This window comes from Vicugna pacos, chromosome 7 (genome assembly GCF_048564905.1).
Source record: "Vicugna pacos chromosome 7, VicPac4, whole genome shotgun sequence".
Classification (NCBI taxonomy): Eukaryota; Metazoa; Chordata; class Mammalia; order Artiodactyla; family Camelidae; genus Vicugna; species Vicugna pacos.
Window position 1 is genome coordinate 6,454,994 of NC_132993.1, and position 13,312 is coordinate 6,468,305.

A 13,312-nucleotide genomic window follows, 5' to 3' on the forward strand; every position below is an offset into this window, starting at 1 on the left:
GGCCGGCTGCCCCAAGAGAACCGGGCAAAGGGGCGACTATTACCCAATAATAGCGCCCGGCACCGTCGCAACAATGCGGGCAGGGAACCGGAAAGCCGAGAGCCCGGCTCCGCGGCTCCTCCTGCGCGCGAGCCCCGTACCTACTTGGGAACACGAGTCGGGGAGAAGCTACGCTCGGGGGAGAAGTGATCCCGAGGGGGCGCGGGAGGAAGGGCACGCGTCCCGGAGCCCCGCGGGGGTCGCCGCCCTAGGAGAGGCGAGGCGCGCGCGCCTGAGCAGCCCGGGGCCGCTCGCCCGCCCGGCTCCGCGGCCCGAGCCCGGTCGCGCTGGGAAAGGGGCGGGCGCCACCAGGCCGCTGCCTCGGGTGCGATGAATCGGGCTTTTTCCCAGTGCGTAGTCCGGGCCTGGCCGCCCCGAGCCCGCGTTCGGGGCCGCGGCCCGGCCAGGCCCGAGCCGGCCGGGGTGACTCAGGGCCGGGCCGCGCTCGCTCCCCTCCCGCCCTCAGCCCACGAGTCCCCCGGCCCCGCCGCCATTCCGCCCGGCCGTCCGCGACTCCGCGGCTCAGGCCTCGCCCGGCGCCTGCGCTCAGCCGCCGCGGCCCCAGTCACTGCGACACCGCGGCTCCGGGCCGGGCCTGCGCCGCCGCCGCCGCCTCCCCTCGGCCCCGGCGCTGCCGACACTCACCCGCATTTCCCGGAGGCCTAAATGGCTCCCGCGACGTCTCTACCTGGTCGCTGGGCCCGGCCCCGGTTAAATCCCCGTCCCGCCAAGGTCTGGCGCGTCCCTCAGCCGCCGGGGCTGCCCCGCCTGGAGCTGCGTGCGACACGGCTCCCGCCTCCTCCTCCTCCCCTGCCCGCCCGCCGGCCCTCCTCCCGCCGCCGCCGCCGCCGCCGCCTGCACCACGCAACCTCCGCCCTCTCGCCTTTCCTCCGCCGCTCCCCGCCCTCCCGGCCTCACCGGCTCCGGCTCCCGCGGGGGAGAAGCTGGTGGGGGAGGGCCGGAACGCACCGCCATCGGCGTCCGGGGCGGGGGAGCCGGGAAACCGTCGCCGCCATCTCCCCCCCGGTCCGCGGCGCGGGAGGGGCCCGGAAACCTCCCGCCCGCCGCCGCCGGGGCCCCGCTCGCGGGGTGGTTTCTACCTGAAAGCCCGCAGCCCCGGCCCCTGAACCCCCGGGCCATCCCCGGCCGGACGCACCGGATCCTCCTCCAGGTTTTACCGCCTCCCTCGGCCGGGGGCCGCCTCTAAGGACCCGGCTTCCCGCCACTTCGTACCGAACGAGGAGGGGTCACCTTCTTAGGTCGGGGGCACCAGCCTCGGGAGAAACTGCCCCAAAACACCCGGGAGGAGAGGGTCTTAAAAACCCCCCTCCTGCCCCGCTCCTGCGCGCACACACACCCTGAACCCTGAACCGACATGGAACACAAGTACACCCAGTCGGTCTGCCTCGCCGGCAGGGAGAATAACCAAAAGCGATACCCCGACCGGCTGATAAAGTCCGAGATGGGCGAGTGGCCCTGAAAAACAGGTTCAGACTCGAGAGAAACGTGTCGTCCATTCTGGAGCCCCGGGACCCCTCCAGGCCTCAGCAATCAGCACCTGAAAGCCGAACTCCTAGGCGCCTCTCTCTCTTTTAAAAGCCGTTTCTGAAATAAAACCAAACTAGCTTCCGTCTTCAAACTCTTTAACCGACTCTTTAAACAAACGTTGACCAAGATTCACTTTACCATTTATCTTCGTAAAGACAAATTAAGAATGGAATTTAAGATTTTTACTTAACATGGATGGTATGAGGTGTTACTATAGGATTGTTCTCAGGTGTAGTCTGGAGGAGTTCATCGCATTCGTTTGAAATTAACTCACAATTGGGTACCTGAAGTATAAATTTTGGCAGCACAATAGCCACCTGGCTTCCTAGGGTCACACAGGTGAGAAAGCACGGACTTCGAGGGGCTTCTGCTTTAATTCCGTGGTTCACAGCGTACCAGAGAGCTACTTCCATTAACAAGCAAGGAAAGATTGCAAATTATCTGGGCAAAAGACTTGATGAACGTAATTTCCTGTTTTGCTCCAAACTAAAACATTACAGAGACTTAGCATCACCTTGGGGTGGAAATCCTAGGCTCAGAGCAGAGGGCTGTGCCCATAGTCCACACTATTTCCTGAGTAATATGGGCTTCTCTTAGAAGAAATATTCCAGGAGTATATAGGTGGTTCCTCCTATTGAAATGTGGTCTTTTGTCAACATCTGTTAAGTATCTGTAGAAGTGTGGCCTTTGACTATAAAGTAAGTCTGTGATCTCAGTCTGTACAAGCATTGTAAAATTCTTGGTTTATAGCCTAAACTTCTAAATAACCTAGTCAGAAGAAAACTTCGATGTATTTACAGCTTTTTTTGTGGGCACATGGTAACACTGAAGGTAAAAATGGAAGGCTTGTCCCTGTGGCCTGTGCTTTCCCCTGTACATAATGGCTTCTTTTAGACCCTCGCTTCTTCCCCTTACTGGAACTGGTGCTTTCCTCATCTTCCCTAACCTGTCCTCTCCCGTTGCATCATTCAGTATGATCTCCTTGTCTGTGACTTCTCGCAACTAATGCACAAGGCAAGTGGGTCAACTTTCCCATTACTGTTTATTTTTTCCAAACTCTCTTTCCTTAATGGTAGTATTTAGTCCACCTATCCTATCCTCTCCACTTCTCACTGCCTCAATTCCTGCTTAACTTCCTTCCATCTTTTAGCGTCCACTCATCTGCACCACTATTCTTAGCTCTTAGACTATGCCATTGACTTTTACATCCACTTCGCAACCTGGATGCATCTGTACCACTCCTACTCTAGGCAGGTAACCTCGCCTCCTACCTAATGAATCCAGGCCATCTTTCCCCTCCGAAACATCCTTTCTACATCTTTCTCCCTGCCTCTGCAAAATTGATGTCCCCCTTTCAAACGACCCAAAGTTTGGAGGAATAATTAACTTGATAGATGTCAGAATCAAAATTCAAAATGTCTCAGGCTAGAGTATTAGGCCAAAACCAATGAAATAAATTATACCTTTACAAGTCGAAAACAATATGATGATGTTCAAAAAGCCCACATGTTAGATTGAGGCAGACCTCTGTTTATATTTAAACTCAACCTACCATCTTTTGCCCTGGTTAAGCCAATTGTAAATGGGGATTAAAATACCTACCTCATAAGGTTGTCGTGAAGGGTCATTCCTTTATAATTCTGGCATAATTCCTGAAATACTGTTAGTTCCCTTTCTTTCCTCGTCTTCTGTGCAGTGGAGGTCCACTGACTACCCTATTGTCGTCGATAATACTAACATTTTCCAAGGCCTGGGGGCCTGAAGACTCAAAATCCTGACCTGGCACCTAAGATTTACCGTAATCTTTTCCTAGCTTACTTTTCCAAATTTCTTTCCAGCCACTTCCCAAAAGGAACTCTCAACTTCATCCCATCCTGTTGAGTCTACGATTGGCCCACAGGTACCAGCCTTGAATTACCATTTATGAATGCCTACTTCCATTTGTTCCCTGAACAGAAATGATCCCTTCTTTCCTCCAATTGCAAATCATGCTGCCTCTTTCACATCCTGCTCACATCCGCTTCCAGGAAGCCTGCGTTGCACCTTCTGCACAGGCTTTTGTGACCCACTCCCTGACCGCCAGCTGCTCACCTGTGCCCTTAAACTAGATGGTCTGTGCCTTGGTGGAGCACTATTTCCTGACGTTCACCAGGCCCCTCAGCATTGTTCCCGAAGAACACTGAAGAGTGTTCAACCATCATTGTTTACTAACCAAATGGGAAACGTGATAAGCCCTATGAGCTATTGTTTCTAAGACATGAGTAAGGAACCAGCCATCCAGTGCAAAGTGAATTCATTTCATGAGATAGTTCCCAAACCTGTCTTTGCTTCCGAATCACCCAGGGATTTGCATATTGATTCTGGGGCCCTGATTCCAGACCTACTGAGTCAAAACTGGGTGGGAAGGGGAAGGGAGGAAATTTGAAACTGCCAGAGTTTATATCCTGGCTTTACTAACTATCTAAATAGCTTTAAACGAGTTACTTAACCTCTTTGTGCCCCAGTTTCTTCATCTATGAAATGGTGATGATAATAGTATCTCATATGAGATTATTATGAATTAAATACAACAAACATTACTCATAGTGATGATGATGATGGTATAATTATCCAAGGCCAGTCTGGTGACCTGAGTTTGGGAACCACTGGTTTAATGAACTACTACTTCCTCTGTTAAAGTTTCAAATATTGCGATCTTAAAATTTCTGGGACTAACATTATGACATACTACAGTAAGTCTTATTTGTTTTGAAATAGTGTATTTTAAGGAAGAGGCGCTAAGTAAACAGATTTTTCAATTAAATTTGTTTATTTAATTCAAATATGAAATATATGTTTTTGCATGATTTTTTAAAAAACTAGTTTCTCTTAGGGAAAACAACTACACGTGTACTCTAACTAAATAGAATAATCCAACCAGCTTAATAATCAAAGGAAGCAAGCAGGAAAGAGATGAAATAACACATGATTTCTCTTACTTAGGGCAGTGAGTCATAAGTTCTTTTTGAAGAAGCAGGTTTTTAATCGTCTACCTTCATTCGTTAGAAAAAAATTCATAGCTCAGGTTAGTCCATCAAATGCCAAACAAACAATATTTAATGATGTTAAATGTAACTAGCTGTAAAAATAGGAAGCGGAAATTTATTTAACCAAAGTCACAAAGTAAATATGTCTGAATAGGGAACACAGAATTTGCAGCCCCACCTTCTCAATTCCTATTTATAAATGGCCTATACAAACAAATACGCAAAGGTCTTACTTTTATTGCCTGGAATTCCACCAAAGATTCCTCGTATCCTCTCTTAAAGACTCAGATAGCTCCGGGAGGGTAACGGAGTTTGAGTCGTTCACACATCAGCATTAGCCAGTTCAACCTTCCTAGCCCAGATCGGACAGCACCCAAAGAAAGGGAAGTCTGGAGGCAGATCAAGTTTGGGAGAAACAGTGCTTCAGGGCAGGCTGGAGCCTTGGGGGGTCAGAGGTTCTGGTGAGAAGAACCATAAGCAAAAGGTGGGACTGAGGAAAGGAGACGGAAGTACCTTTAACAATCCAATCTGTGCAGTTCCGAATTTTGCAAGTTGAGAAGTCCTAGGCTTCGTATTTTGGAAACCCATTAGGCAGAAAATACTGTTGCAGGATAGTCTTTGGAGGTCTGACCTGGGCAACAGAACACCACTGAAATATGAGGTTGGACCATATGAAATTGCAACTCATTTTCAAATGACTCAAACATAGTCTCTATGGGAAAATGACTGAGTTCTAGAAAACTGCCCTAAAATCTCTTCTTGCAGGAAGCTTGCACACCTCAACCCAGCCCCACATCCACATGATTCTTAACACCGTGTCCTTATTAAAGTGTTTATCAATATCGCATTCTGTTTTCCCTTCTCTTCTCCCGCTCCCTCACAGACTGAGCTCCTTGAATTCGGAGACAGTGCCTTTATGACCATATCTACAATATTTATCATGGTGCCTGGCACACAGTACACTGACAGAACAGTGAGAACCCAACTCATGGGATTGTTTATACTATGAAACCCAGTGATACTACCTTCCTGCTCAAAGACCTTTAATAATTCCCTGTTTCCTACCAGAAAGAATGACAAAGATCTCATTCCTAATCCCTCTACACCTTGGCTTCCATGCCTCTATCCATACTTGTCTCCTTCTGGTTTCTTATATGTGCCAAGCTACACCCCAGCTGGACTCCTGTGAATGCCTCAGTGGGCTCGGTGTGTTTCCTCATCCGACTGCACCTTCCATATCGCTGTTCTCCCCCAGTCCCTGCTCACCCAAATGCGAGCCATCCCTCTGGCCCACCTTAAACGCAGTCTCTCCAGTCAAACCTTTCTTGCTTCTTTGCCTGATGTGAATTCTACCCCTTCCCTCACACTGGCTAAGCTTCTTGACATTCTTAAACAAGTTTGTATCTCCCCAGGACTGGTATTAGTTAAGGTTCTCCAGAGAAACAGAACCAAAAAGACATATATATGTTGCCTAGCACATAGAAAACTGAAAGAATGGTTAAAACCCAATTTATGGATTAGTTGGGATTATCTGGGGGAGAGAGAGAGAGAGAGACTGATTAAGTATAAGGAATTGGCTCACGTGATTATGGAAAGCTGGCAAGTCCAAAATCTGCAGGGTGGGCCAGCAGGCTGGAGGCCCAGGGAAGAGCCAGTACTGCAGTCCAGATCTGAAGGCCTCTGCTGGGTGACTTGCCTCTTGCTCATGGAAGGTCAGTCTTGGTTCTAGTCAGGCCTTCAACTGGTTGGGTGAGGCCCATCCACATTATGGAGAGCAATCTGCTTGACTCAAAGACCACTGATGTGTTCATTTCACCCCAAAAGCCCCCCTCATTCTGAATAATATTTGACAGATGTCAGGGCACCATGGCCTAGCCCAGTTGATACATAAAATTAATGTCTGTAATAACTAAGCAGGCTATCCTGGACATAGCAAAGGACACTGTATTTCTTTATAAAGTATCACTCATTGCCTCAAGTTTCTCACCTCCTATGGACTCTTCTGCCCATTTCTACCTGCCTATTCAGCTCAACAGTTTCTCTCCTGCATTTACTCCTACTGCCTACCCTTCTATCTTGAAACCCACCATCCCTTGTCTTCCGAATTCCAAACTCTCATGCCTTGTCTAACCTATCTGGTAACTTTTTCTTCATCTAGCTCGCTCCACCCACCACTTAAATGTGGGTTCCTGAAGCTTCTAGTCTCATCAATGTTTTCTTGCTACATCCTCTTTTTGGGTAATTTTATCATTTCCACAGCTTCAGTTGCCAACTATATCAAATTATCACCTCCAGCTCCATCGAGGGACATGTCTAGGTATCATGGCACCTGATGTTTCTATGATTTGGGAGGAGGGTGCTCTTTAAGAAAATTCTATACTAGGATGGCTGGCTATAACGTAACTCTACAAAGAAACCACACAGATGTAACCCATTGATTCCACATTATATTTTATTCCTAACTCAGCTTCCTCTCAAACAGAATCCCCCAGAGTGAGAAGAAGTTGGGTGGAAAGAGGTAATAGGATCTTAATCAGCTGCAACTACAAGAATCCACTTTTGAAATTTTTACAAATGCCTTTGACTAATGAACATATAGTTGTCCCCAGTCCCTCTCCCACCCTCCGGGGGCTTGGAAGGGCTCATTCATGGGAGGAGCTCTGAAACAAAGCCTCCATGACCTTCAGGAGGGTCCACCTCCACCTCTGCCTTCAGCCTCTCCCACCGTCCAGGTCTGATTTTCTACTGCTTGTGCCCCCTCCACATGTGCATCCCCCATATTTCCAATCATTTGACCTCAAACAAAGCCCACTATTCTTTCTTCTCCTGATCCTATCCTGTATCTTCTCCTGTTTTCTGCCTCTGGTGTTGGCAGCACCATCCAAGGGTCTATCAAGTTGGAGGCCTCAGGAGTTTTTTATTCTGTCCTCTTTTTCATCTCCATGTCCATTCGTTCATTAAATCCTATCAGACTTAGGCATGTATTAGCTTCATTTGGCCTGCTACCATGGCCTCCTGGCTGGCCTCCTCTGCCTGCCTCCAGCCTCTCTTTTAATTCCTCCTCCACACAGCTGTGGAGTTTTCTCTAAAATACGGTAGTGACTTTCTCTAGAAGCAGGAGAGATGGGGCTCTGGAGCTAGATGACCTAGGTGTAGATCTTGACTTCACTAGCTGTTTGACCTCGCCAAAGTTATTTCATCAGTCTTTGCCTCAATTTCTTCACCTGTAAAATGGGACTAGTACACCCTGGATTGCATAGTTTTAAGAAAGAAGTGAAGACCATTTCATGGTGCTGGACATGTAGGAAACAATTGATATGTTACTCTCATGATCACAGAGCTTTCCTCCAGAAAGCTTTCAATGGTTTCACATCACAAAGAAGACATTCAATAATAATCATAGCGCGACCTCCGTCTCCCTTCCCAGTTTCCATCTCAGCCATGTCTCCTCCTGGACCTTGTGTTGTTGCCACACCTGACTACCGGGGGATCTCCCCAGGAAGGGTGGGGACTCTTGGTAGAGACCTTTGTTGGGAATGTCCTCCTTCCTTTTTGTTTCCTTGAATCATTCTCCAGATCCCTAATCCCATGCCATCTCCATGAAGTGTCCTCAAGCCTTTTCTTACCCTTACTGTGTCCTCGTGTTTCCTCATAAACATTGGCCAAAAGTCCTCTGAGTAATTTCCAATTCCCTCTCTCCCTAAACTTTCTTTTTCAACTGCCAAAAGTGAGGTTTATGTTTCTGAGCCACTATTCTTGTATGTAATGTAATACATGTAAAGTATATCTTGGATTATTCCAAGTTTTTATTGGCAGAAATTGGAAAGAACAGTCTAGTCATGAATGATGAAGTGTGTTTTCCAGGTCATTCCACATTTGTGCCAGGAAAAACTTTATAGCCCATCAACACCATCTGTTTATATGCTATATTTTAAAGAACAGCTATAGTAGTTTGAGAATGTGGACAGAGAATTTAAGAAATTCCAGTGACCTTAGACTTGGTTTTCTTGGTCTGAAAGGTCATTTGCTTTTTGACTCAATATTCACATTGGGAATTAAAAAATTGAACACTAAAGGAGATTGCAGACTGCAGTTCTCGCTGAACAGATAATAACCAAAAAAGATATTATACTACCATTTTATGAGAGAAATTACTTTCCTTCCCCCTCCATTAATTTTTTCTCTGTGAAATGGCAAGTGAAGGGGCCTCTCTCGAACTTGCATAATTTCCCTGACCATTTTTTAAAAACGTGAATTTAATTCAGACTTGGAATCTGGATAAGGAGCTCCTGGCGAGTTCTGCTGGCAGGGTACATTCAGAAACCAAGCTCTCTTTGTACAGTGAGAGTTACATTTTATTGTTACTGATAATGTCCCAGAAACTTCAATGTCATCAACCACTGTTCCATCTCAGCAGTGACAAGGCCGTTGGCAGGCTTTTGACTTTGCTATTGACGCCATCAGCATCCAAGTCTGCTTCTGGGAGCTTGAGGAGTTAATCAAGAGGGACATATCATGATGAAAACAAGAATTACAACCCCTTCCCCAATAACTTGGTAGGGAAGCAAGAGGTACAAGAGAAGGGGGAAATCAAGCACTAAATATCCAAAATAAACACTGAAACTTTCCTCCAGTTTGGGAAGCCAGTCCACCTTTCCCATTGTTTCGTCAATGATCTTCTATTTCTCCCTACCTTCTTCTTTCCAACAACTCTAACCTTTTCCTAAAAGATCAGAACTAGGTAGATATCCCTACCCATTCTGGTTCCCTAGTTGCTGAAAGATGGCTGGCTGAATTGACTTTAAATTAGGACATGCTATTTGGATCATGCAAAAGGTTGTATATTCTGAACATACCAGCAAACCCGTCTGGAAGAAATTGGCGATGGAATAAAATTTACTTTGAACCACAGATACTTAAGTTTCCCAGACAGAATTAGTTGAGTAGATGTCAGGAGTGGGTGTAAAACTCTAATGGTCAAAAGAAAGTGAATTTTAAAAATCCCAGGGTATCTACACTTGTGGAAAAGGCATTTACTGTGATGTGTTTCTTGAATGTACACTTTGTAAACCATTTGTTAACTGACCTACTTTTTCCCCCCTGCAGCTAAAATGCTCCCCTGTAACTCAGACATGAGAAGTAGGGTGGCTCTTACCTTGCAGAGACCAGGCTGTATTCAACTGGAGCTGCTGCAGGTGAGCGTTTCTGGCTCCGCCCTCAGCCTGAGAACGATGGTGGGAGAAGCAAGGAAGAGACTCCCGTGGGAAAAAGACAGACTTAGGTATCCCAGCCTGTGCCTAAGATAGGAGGCCACAGCCACGCCCTCCTGCTCCCCTCAGGCAATGCCACCTGGAGCTTCTGGGCATCTTGCATGATGGCCCTTGGCCAAATAATCCCATTCTTCTTGGATGTCCAGAGTTCACACCTGCCAGCTTGCTCTGCACCTCTTACCTGAATTAGCATTTTTCTAGCTGTAAGTTATCTGGGAGAAGGGCCATGTCCTCACTGCACTTAATTGTACAATATGTCCCCAGATCACCTTTCCAGGCTCACTTCCCACTCTGCTCCTCCCATACACCGTAATCTGTACCGGGCTACTCACTGTATAAACATTCTTGCACTTTCCTTCCTTCTAGCTCTTGCTAATTCTGCCTTGGATGCTCTTCTTACTCTTGGGTCCCTCTGTTGCAATCCTACTTGTCTTTCAATTCCTAGCTTGGTTATCGCCTTGTCAGACTTCCTAGATTTCCTTGGCTGAAAGTAATCTCATTTTCCTTTGTATTCTCAGAGTATTTGTTTGGACCTCTGCGATAGACACAGATTCTTGTGTGTATTTCTGCTGCACTAGAGTCTAGGCTTCTTGTCTGCATCCTCTAATTCTGGTCTCCTTGCAAAGCAACAGGCTTTAATTTTGATGATGTCCAATTTATCAGATTTCCTCTTACGCAGTATGTTTTTGTGTCAAGTCTAAGAACGCTTCACCTAGTCTCAGCTCCTGAAGATTTTCTCCTATGGTAAAATAAAGATTCTTGACTCTATTTTAAAGATTGGGGAAAGGAAATTAAATATAATGGAAATATTGTGAAAGAAAAATTGTTATGTTCACATTATTTAATTAGAATTCCTTGCCATTTAGAAAGATGAAATAGTTAAGGATACATGCATGTGAAAGAACAAGGACAAATTAAGTGTGTTCATAGCCAAAACATTTGAGTACAGAATAGTTATTAAAAGAAAAACCATGATGTCAAGTCAGGTCTCAACAAATAATTTTTAGAAAGTGGTGATTGAAATAGATGTCAAAGAAGAATGCAAAAAAAAAAATAAAGTTACAGAATGGATTTCTCAAGAATTTCTTTAGCGCCTGGGTTTAAAGTTCTCAATATGTATATTTTACGTACACAGGGAGTTCAATATGCTAATTAAAAATGTAAGAAGAAAACTCCAAATTTCAACTATAACTATGATATTCAGTATGTTAGAGTGTTGATCGTTACATAAATTACATTAAAATTATTTTCAAGGGGATTCTATGAAAATAACACTTTGCTGAGAGACGAGCTTTCTAAGTATGTCCATTTTTCACCCTGACTGGTATTCTCGAAGAAAATAATAAGATGCAAAGGGTTTTGCTTATTTGTCTAATTCTAAAGTCGGCAATGATAGGGGTTCTACCAAAATCAGCTGTCATCCTTTGAAACATTATCCATGCGGGTAAAATTGTATAATATTTTATCGGCTGCAGCTCACTTTTCCCCACCCAAAGAGATCTCAACCTCTGAACTGTAGTAGTCCTTGGAGTTCATGTTCTGTATGGTGGCTTTAATATATGTGCACAAAGGTTTTTATACTCCTCCCTAAGAGGAGTTCTTCAGCTTTGTTCTTTCTAAAAATCACTGGCTGTTTTACATGTCTTTATAGATTTTAGAATCAGCTCATTGATTTCTGTAAGAAAGCCTGCCGGGATTTTGATTGGGATTACCTCTTGAATCTGTTTCTCTCCATCTCTACCACAATTCCTACCCCAATATTAGGCAGGATGAACAAGAGTCTACTAACTGGTTCATCTGCCTGCACTTTGATCCCTCCCCAATCTGTTATTCACCCTACAATTGGAGTGGTACTTTTAAAACATGTATCTGATCATGTCACCTTCTTCAAAGGTATCCAATTATTCTTGGAATAAACACTAAACTCTCGTGTGGAGAAAAGGGAACCCTCCTACATTGTTGATGGCAATGTAGTTTGGTGCAGCCATTATGGAAAACAGTATGGAAATTCCTTAAAAAACTAAAATTAGATTTACCATATTATCCATCAATTCCACTTCTGGGCACATATCTGGAGGGTATTCTAATTGGAAAAGATACATGCACCCCAATATTCATAGCAGCACTATTTACAGTTGCCAAGGCATGGAAGCAACCTAAATGTCCATCAACAGATGACTATATATATACTGGAATACTACTCAGCCATAAAAAATAAAATAATGCCATTTGCAGCAACATGGATGGACCTGGAGATTATCATTCTAAGTGAAGTAAGCCAGAAAGAGAAAGAAAAATACCATATGATATCACTCTTATGTGGAATCTTAAAAAAAAAAACCACACATATGAACTTATTTCCAAAACAGAGATAGACTCACAGACAGAAAATAAACTTACGGTTACCAGCAGGGAAAGGGGCTGGGAAGGGATAAATAGGGAGTTTGAGATTTGCAGATACTACTATATATAAACTAGATAAACAACAAGTTTCTACTGTATAGCACAGGGAACTCTATTCAATATAGAGAAGAAGAATATGAAAAAGAATATATGTATGTGTATATATATATGACTGAAACATTACGCTGTACACCAGAAATTGACACAACATTGTAAACTGACTATACTTCAAAACAAATAAATAAATAAATAAAAACTAAAAAAAATAAATAAATAAAACCAGAACACAGAAAATAGACTGAATAGTAACTCTAAAAAAAAAACCCTTAAAATGTAAAATAAAAAACAATAAACATAAAAATAAAATAAACACTAAACTCTTACATGGCCTATAAGCAGGGATCCTATTCAAAACAGTCTAAATATTCAACAACCCATATTGCACAGGTACTGACCATCAGAACAGGCACCAGCATCTGGGAGCAGCACTGAAAAAAGCTGCCCCCCCACCGCCCCATTATGCCAGGTATTACTCCTTTGGTTCCTAGATCATGGAGAAGTCCAGAAGAGGGGCTGGGCAGCTGGACTGGGGGGACCCGAGGGTAGCTCAGCGCAGCAGTCGTTTATCGTCTGGTGCAGAAGTGTGTTACTGTCCTAGTGACAGCGTTGCCACATGGGTGCAGACCAGCTGGCCATCAGGGCTGCTTCCAAGACCTTCTGTGGTCTCGCATCTACCTGCTCTTCTGGGTTTATCTCCTGCCCTCTCTGCTCCAGTCACACTGGTTTCCTTTGACTCCTGCTCCAGAGTCCCTGGACATTCTGCTTCCTCTGTGAACATCTTTCTTTCCTCCTTCACCAGCCAACTCCTACTCCCACTCACCCTCCTATCCAGACTCTAACACGGACTCCCAAGTAATAATCCCTCACAGCACCACATCCTTCTCCTTTCTTGTATTCATCACACTTGTAGTTATAAATATACTTACATGATTACTCAGCTCATCCTCTTTTGTAAGCTGTAGGAGG

General features: G+C 45.1%; 1 protein-coding gene across 3 annotated transcripts in view; it reads right to left on the minus strand.

The window, feature by feature from the left end:
- Window positions 1-1,316, minus strand: part of CUL1 (cullin 1) — a 90,640-nt gene extending 89,324 nt beyond the window's left edge. The window contains exon 1 of one of the 3 annotated variants that reach the window (XM_006217539.4): window positions 1,140-1,316. The gene's annotated coding sequence lies outside the window, so the exon portion shown is untranslated. Of the gene's footprint in view, window positions 1-684; window positions 821-957; window positions 1,077-1,139 lie in introns of those variants that run through there. The other 2 variants (XM_072964283.1, XM_072964282.1) reach the window with 2 other exon arrangements.
- Window positions 1,317-13,312: the final 11,996 nt, after the last annotated feature.